This window comes from Dasypus novemcinctus, chromosome 13 (assembly GCF_030445035.2).
Source record: "Dasypus novemcinctus isolate mDasNov1 chromosome 13, mDasNov1.1.hap2, whole genome shotgun sequence".
Classification (NCBI taxonomy): domain Eukaryota; kingdom Metazoa; phylum Chordata; class Mammalia; order Cingulata; family Dasypodidae; genus Dasypus; species Dasypus novemcinctus.
The window spans coordinates 59,924,484-59,931,836 of record NC_080685.1 but is presented as its reverse complement, the minus strand read 5'-3'; positions in this window follow the sequence as shown (position 1 = coordinate 59,931,836).

Genomic DNA, 7,353 nt, shown 5'->3' with positions numbered 1-7,353 from the left:
AAATCTAATATTTGAAACAAGTGCCACTACCATCTGGCAGAGTGGGTTAATTGGGATGAAATGGGCAAGTGAACTTTATGACCAATCATGGGGCACGGTTAATTTTGGCCAGAGGGAAAAGCATAGGAAATAAAAATCAGCAAATATTGAGGACCAATAGTGTTCACTTACCGAATTGTAAGGGCCAGCTCCGTTTTACAAGATTCTGCCAGAGCTGTGATTTCCCTCTTGAACCCTGGGACATCCAAGATGTCCTGAGTTCTGGGATTAGGTAATTTTTTAAAAGAAAAGGAAATAAACTCTTGCTCCTAGCATTTAGCTGATCACAAGGCCTACATATTTCCCCTTGAAGCCTGATCACAGATGCACTAAGGGGCGATGGTTTCCCTTAGTAAAGAATGGACTTTTATCAAATTTCACACCAGGGAACAAGAGGTTACACAGCCTGTATCCATCAGGCCCAGAGTAAATTTTCATTGAATTAGAAAATAACACTCCTCTAACCTAGTGATGAATAGCAAATACATGCTGGAGCAACTACCTGGAATAAAGGGGGGAGGAAGAGAAAAGGGCTTTGCAAACCATAAAGATACTTCATTTTCTGTTTCAGGCAGTTTAGCCCTGTAACTATTACACCTCTGCAAACTTCCTCAGACTTTTCTAGTTAGAAATTGTATTAAGATGGTAATTTCTCTAGTCAGGAATTCAAGAACATAGTGCAGAAATAAGGTGGGTCAACAATTTATACAAAGCCATTGAGTAAACACTAAGATCCCAGCTGTAATGATCCATCCTGTGATGTCCTGGGGTGGGGTGGGCAGGGTGAGTTGGGAATGATTTTCAGCAGCAAATTTGATTCTCTGGGCCCATCCTCCCCTCTCTTCCTCTACCTTCCTGTTGCCATGAAGTGAGCCTGAGGCCGATGCCAACAGGCTTTCTGTGCCTTAATTTATCTCTGCTGAGCTATGGCACTGGGGTCATGGAGAGGTTAGAGCAGATGTACTTCTCATTGCTCCTGCTTAATATTCACTTGTTTTCTCTTGGGAGGTACTAAAGTAGGAAAAACCTAGAGGGAGATTATTGGATACAAAGAGCATTTGAAAACTGCAGTGCTTTCTTTGGAAGAGGGAAGGTGGCTTCTGCAGTGATTCTGGCCAGTCAGGTCCAATTTTTCTTTGTTTTATCAGACAAAAACATCAATCTCATTGCAAGGTCCTTCTAGTTAGGAATTATCTTGTTTTATTCTCATATCCTTAGAATTTACCCTAGGGCCTAGCACATAGAAAATAAACTTTTTAATTTTTTAATTTTTTTTAAATAGAGGGTAATGTGGAGTATGAAGGGAACATGGTAATTGACTGGGCAGAAGGGAGTGGACAGTTCAGTGCCTTGACCCAAAATGTCCCAGGACAAGTGTCACTACAGCTGGGATTTAAGTGTGCTCTTTCTGCTAATAATCTCCTCTCCAGGCTATATACTCTCAGATCAATCCTTCAAATATTTGTCATAAAACAAGCTGAAAGGGAGGAAATATGATGCAAAGGAGAAAAGTATGAGCTTTTGAAATCATTCACTCAACAAATATTTACTGGGTTCCTATGTACCATTGTTCTAGCTTATTGTGATACAATAATAAACAAAATGGACACAGTATCTGTTCTGTGGAGATCCTGAAGGAGACAGACAATACACTATTAAAACAGTAAGTTACATAGTATGTTAGAAGTTCAGTGCTATGGAAGAAAATAGAGCAGGGTGAGTTAATTAAAAAATCTCGAGGAGTGATTTTAGCTCAGTGGTTGAGTGCCTGCTTCCGGTATATGAGGTCCTGGGTTCAACCCCTGGTACCGCCTAAAACAAAAGAAAAACTTTACTTAAAAAATCTCTTTAAAAAGGTTCAAATAACTTGCAGAAGACCAGATAAGGCAAAAATCTAAAGGTGGAGCTGCCTGTTTGTGCTCAAGGAAAGCAAGGAGACCAACACAGGAATTGAATGAGAAGGGAGAAATTGCAGAAGAGGTCAGAGAGGGAATGGGGGTCAGGCCATGTAGGGCCTTGTGAGTAGGGTTCGCAGAGTTAGGAAATATTGCCTGGGATATACTTACACTAAAAAATTGTTGATCTGAAATTCAAATTTAACTGGGCGTTCTGTGTTTTGTCTGGCAACCCTACTTGTGGTTGAACCACATTGTAGAGACTCCGAGTTAAACAGTGAAGCATTTTAAAGTATTGAGCAGAGGAGACAGTTCATCTTACAGTTTGAAAGGGTCTCTCTGGATGCTTTGTGGAGATCAAAGTGAAAGGGCAATGTAGGAAGCAGGGAAATCAGATGAGGATGTTGGACTAGTGCAGGCAAACATAGTGACTCAGACCAGGGTGGTAGGAGGGAAGGTGGTAAGAAGGGCCAGATCTCCTGTACGTTTTATAGATCCAAGAGGATTTTCTGGCGAGATGGAAGCAGGTGTGAGAGAAAGAGAGGTCAGTGGTAACACCAAGGATTTTGGCCTGTGGAGCTTGATGGGGTGTTGCCATCAACTGGGTTGAGGAAGAGTCTAGCTTGTGTCTTTGGGGGTGCAAATGGGGCATAAATTCCATTTGGACAAGCTGGGTTTGTAATATCCTTTGGATATCTAAGTCGAGAGGTCAAGTAGGCATTTGAGTCTGGAGCGCAGCAGAGGTTGGACTAGAGATATAAACGTGGGAGTCCTCAGGATACTGCCGGTAATTGAAGCCAGGAGCTTGGAGGAACTCACCTAGGGAGTGAGTAGAGCTAGGGACTGTGGCCGGGTGCCCTCCAGCATTATGAGTTTAGGGCAGAGAAGAGGAGCCAGCAAAGGAGATGCTAAGGAATCGGAGAAAACCCTAGACAGTGTGATGTTCTGCAAGGCACGGCAGGGAAGAGTATGAAGGAGGAGGCATGGCCGAGTGGGCCGCATGCTACTGATACATCAGAGAAGGTGAGGACTGGCTCTTGGATTCAGCAGTGTGGAAGTCACTGGAGAACCTGACAAGAGCAATATGTGTAGAGCAGTGGGAGTGGAATTGGAGTGGGTGTAGGAGTGAAGAAACAACTCTTGAGAAATCAGATTTTTTGGTCTGCTACTTACTAGCTGTGACTTTGGGTAATATTCTGAGTTTCCATTTACTCCTCTTGTAAAAAAAACAGGAATAGAAAAGGGGTGCTGTGAGGAATAAATATGTAACTTCACATAAGTGCTTAGTAAATGAAAATTACCATCATTATGATACTATATTAATTTCTGCTACAGTGTGGGAAAGATATTTAACCTTTCTGTACCTCAGTTTCCTTATCTATACAATGTAATAGCAGTACCTCCCCCATTGTGTTTTTTTGAGGATAAGATAATTTACATGAAACACAATAGCTCCTGGCATATTATACAAACTCAATAAATATGAGCTCTTTTTATCCAAACAATTCTCTGTAAATGCTAATACACCTCCTTTGAAATGCAGCACTACCCAGAAGTGAACAAGCATCCTCAACTTAAAAAATATCTACCTTGTCTTATTATTATCTTTGTGTTAATGTGATCTGAACTTGTTAACTTTTGTTAGCAGTGGTCTGCTGGTTTTTGATTGGTAAAGCTCTATGCAAGTGGAGGTTATTAAAACTCACTTATCTCCTTGTGAACTAGAACCACTGTCTCTGCACCAGAGAAGTTGTTTGTCTTCACCTGAGAGTGAAAGATCAAAAGTAAACAGCTGTTTCCATCTCCATAGAACAGCCAGGGAGCTTGTATCACAGTCTTGTACCACAGGATGCAGAATACCTACAGCATTCTTAATCCTTTTTGTGAATCTGAAGAAGCCAAAGACCTCTCTTCCCTCAGAAAAGTGCACATATATATAAAAGTTAACACACTCAGATAGGAAAACCCCTTCGAAGACTCAAAATGGGCCTAGATTATAAGAATTTTATGACTTTTTTTTTAACAGCAGGAATTTATGAAGGAGATATATATATGTCTGTAAAGTCCAAAATAAAGGTGACAAGGTGATTTTTTTCTTTCTTAGAACTTTTTTCAGTGTAGCAAGATAGCAGCTGTAACTAAACTAATTTGTAGCTGAAACTTCCAAATATGATTAGGGGCTTGTTGGTGTTTCCCCATATGATTCATGGAATAATGATAAACATGCCTTATTAAAGTCCAGTTTCTGTAAAAAGGGAGAGCTCTGTGACAGCTTCCTAGAGGGTAAAATTAGGAGGTGAAATTTTAAGCTGTGGGAGGATCATCCAATGAGAATTATTCTAAGCCCTTACTTCCCAAAGCATTCACTTGTAAGTCACTTTTTAAAAAAAGTAAAATTAGGTGTTGGACAGTGTTTGAATGAAAGAATTTTTAGTATCAATTTTGGCAACAGAATGCCTGTCCTAGAGTGCTACCTAGCAGTGATGAGAAAGCAAAACCTAATCTCTAAAGAAAACTTCAGTTGTTTTTAGCAACAAAACAATTTTTAAAAAATCTAGCTTTGGTGAAATATTCCCTTCAACAAATCTATACAGAAAAAGATAACTGAGGTAGAGAAAACCTGGGTTTATGATTCCCAAGTTAAAAACTCTAACCAGGTGTCACACACTACTTTCATTTTCGCTTTCCTTATTTTACCAACTGCTATTGAAATCTCAGCTGTGTCTAGCTTCGATGGAAAGCAGCTTCTGTTTGGGCAGCAAATGTCCTTTCTGACACTAGACCGCCAGCCTCACCACTCCTAGAGTTGCCTTTCATAGAGTGCAGGGAATTTTGTTAAGGTTTCATATCAAGTTCCACTTATATCAGTTTATCTTGCCAAATCAATGTCTTTGCATTAATAGTAAAGGGTAAGAGTCCCTGGGAATTATTATTTCAACACTCCCCATATTTTGCCATTTGTGTGTGTGTGAGAGAGAGGAAAAAATTCCACCACAAATTAAGCATGATACTGTTCACGTTTAGTCTTTATAATATTTAATAGGAAAACACCACCATGGGAGATAAAAATTTATGGAATTTAGATATTGATCAGCAAATTTTTAAGATCATTTGCACTAATTAGTCTATGCCATTACCCTGTTCCATTTATTTAAACAAAAATGATGCTCTAACCCAATTGTTTCCAACTTTTCACTCCCACCCCAGGGTTTCTGAAGGATAAACCAATCCTGTCACAGTGGTTCACTATGTCAGTGATGCTTGGGAAGGAAGTAGGCTGGAGGAAAGCAGGAAGAGGGGAGGGGCAGGGCGGAGAGGTGGCAGGACTAGCTTGAAAAAGCTCTGCCCTCCTCCAGGCAGTGTGCACCTCTAAACCCCTTGCAGTTTAATTGCAAATCAATATATTAACTCTTAAGGGCAACTTTAATTTATTTTGGGTTGTTTACCAACTAAACTGAGATTTGTGGTTCTGGAAAGATTTTCTGGAAAATGAATAGGTAAGTTAGAGGTGAGCCTTCTAGAATAAAGGACCTTAATAACAAACTAATAGGAGCCCCAGGATAAATCAAACTTTTCTGAGCAGAGGCTAAGAGGCTGCTCTTAGCAATAAACAGAACCACAAAAATAAATGAATATTATTTGTGCAGAATAACCAAGACAAAATAAATCCTCTATTTCTTCTCAGTTCCCTTATCTGGAAGATGTGCTCTGTTCAGTTCTACATGGAAAGTTTAAATGGGATTGTATTAGTCAGCCAAAGGGGTGCTGATGCAAAGTGCCAGAAATCTGTTGGCTTTTATAAAGGGTATTTGGGGTAAAAGCTTACTGTTACTAGTAAGCTTACTGTTACTAGGCCCTAAAGAGTCCAACTCATCAAAGTCGGTTGCCATATGTTGAAGGAAGTTGGCCGCTGACCTCTGCCTGGTCTCTCCTTCCTGGGCTTCCTCTTCCTCTTAAGTCTCCGTGGGCCCAGCTTCTTCCTGATCTCAGCTGTAGGCTGCCATAAGGCTTGTCTCTCAGAGTTTTCTGAGCTCTGAGGGCTTGTTTCTTTCCGGGTTTTCTCAGCGGCAAACTATCAGATGAATGGCTCTCCCTGGGGCTTCAGGATCAAAAATGACAGAGCTCTCTCTCTTCCTGGGTGTTTTCTCAGTGTCCATTCATATCCACCCACCAAGGGGGTGGGGACTCAGCCTGAATTATGCCTTAATGAGGTAACCCAATCAGAAGCCCTAAATTGATTTTATCAAGTAAACTTAATCAGAGGCCTCTCACTGAATCCAATACAATCAAAGGTATCACACCCAGAAGAAAAGAAAAACAGTAGAATACAAATGCTGGAGAGGATGTGAAGAAAGGGGAACTCTCATCCATTGCTGGTGGGAATGCAGAAGGATCCAACCATTCTGGAGGACAGTTTGGCGGTTTCTCAAAAAATTATCCATAGATTTGCCATATGACCCAGCAATACCACTGCTGGGTATATACCCATCAGATCTGAAAACAAGGACACAAACCGATATATGTACACCAATGTTCATAGCAGCATTGTTCACTATCGCCAAAAGTTGGAATCAATCGAAATGTCCATCAACAGATGAGTGGATCAATAAAATGTGGTATATACACACAATGGAATACTACTCAGCTGTAAGAACCAATACACTACAATCGCACGTGATAACATGGATGAACCTTGAGAATCTTATGTTGAGTGAAGCAACCCAGGCATTGAAGGACAAATACTATATGACCTCAATGATATGAAGTAAGTTAACTGCCTCAGAGAGCTAGAGTCTGGAAAAGTGGCTTACAGGAAATCGGGGGGTGGAGGAAGGATGTGAGTTAATGTCTGCAGGGGTGGAATCTGTGATGAGCTGGCGGTAAGTATGAGCACAAAGAAGGGACAAAATGGGGGCAAGGGGTTACCTTCGGGTGGGGTTTTCTGGGTTTGAGGGGGGCTGGGGATGGGAAGAGGGGTAATATTGTCCAAGAAATAGGTGGGAGGGAGGGGCAACATACGAATATGGGAGAGTGTCAGAAGTTCGTTGAGAACTAAATGTTGAGTAAAACGTATCAAAGTATAAGTAGGAGGGTTACCTGGTTAGGACCCTCAGGGGGTATGGTATGATGCGTGACAGACTCCGGAGGGAATAGCTGAAGGCTCATTTTGCCAAGGTGGGTTCTACCATTGGGTGGGGTGGACCCATATCCTGGGGAAGACTAATGCCGTCGAATAGAGAGAACTGTATCTCTCGTGAGATAGGAGGGCTCCCAGGGTATTAGATTGGCAGGCGTTGTGGGCCCTAAGGGGAGGGGAAAATGGATGTGGAATGGATGGAACAAAGGTAAATAAGGGGGCAAAAGAGGAGTTATGTGAGAGTACACGAGGATGAATATAAAACAGCTAATATTACACCAA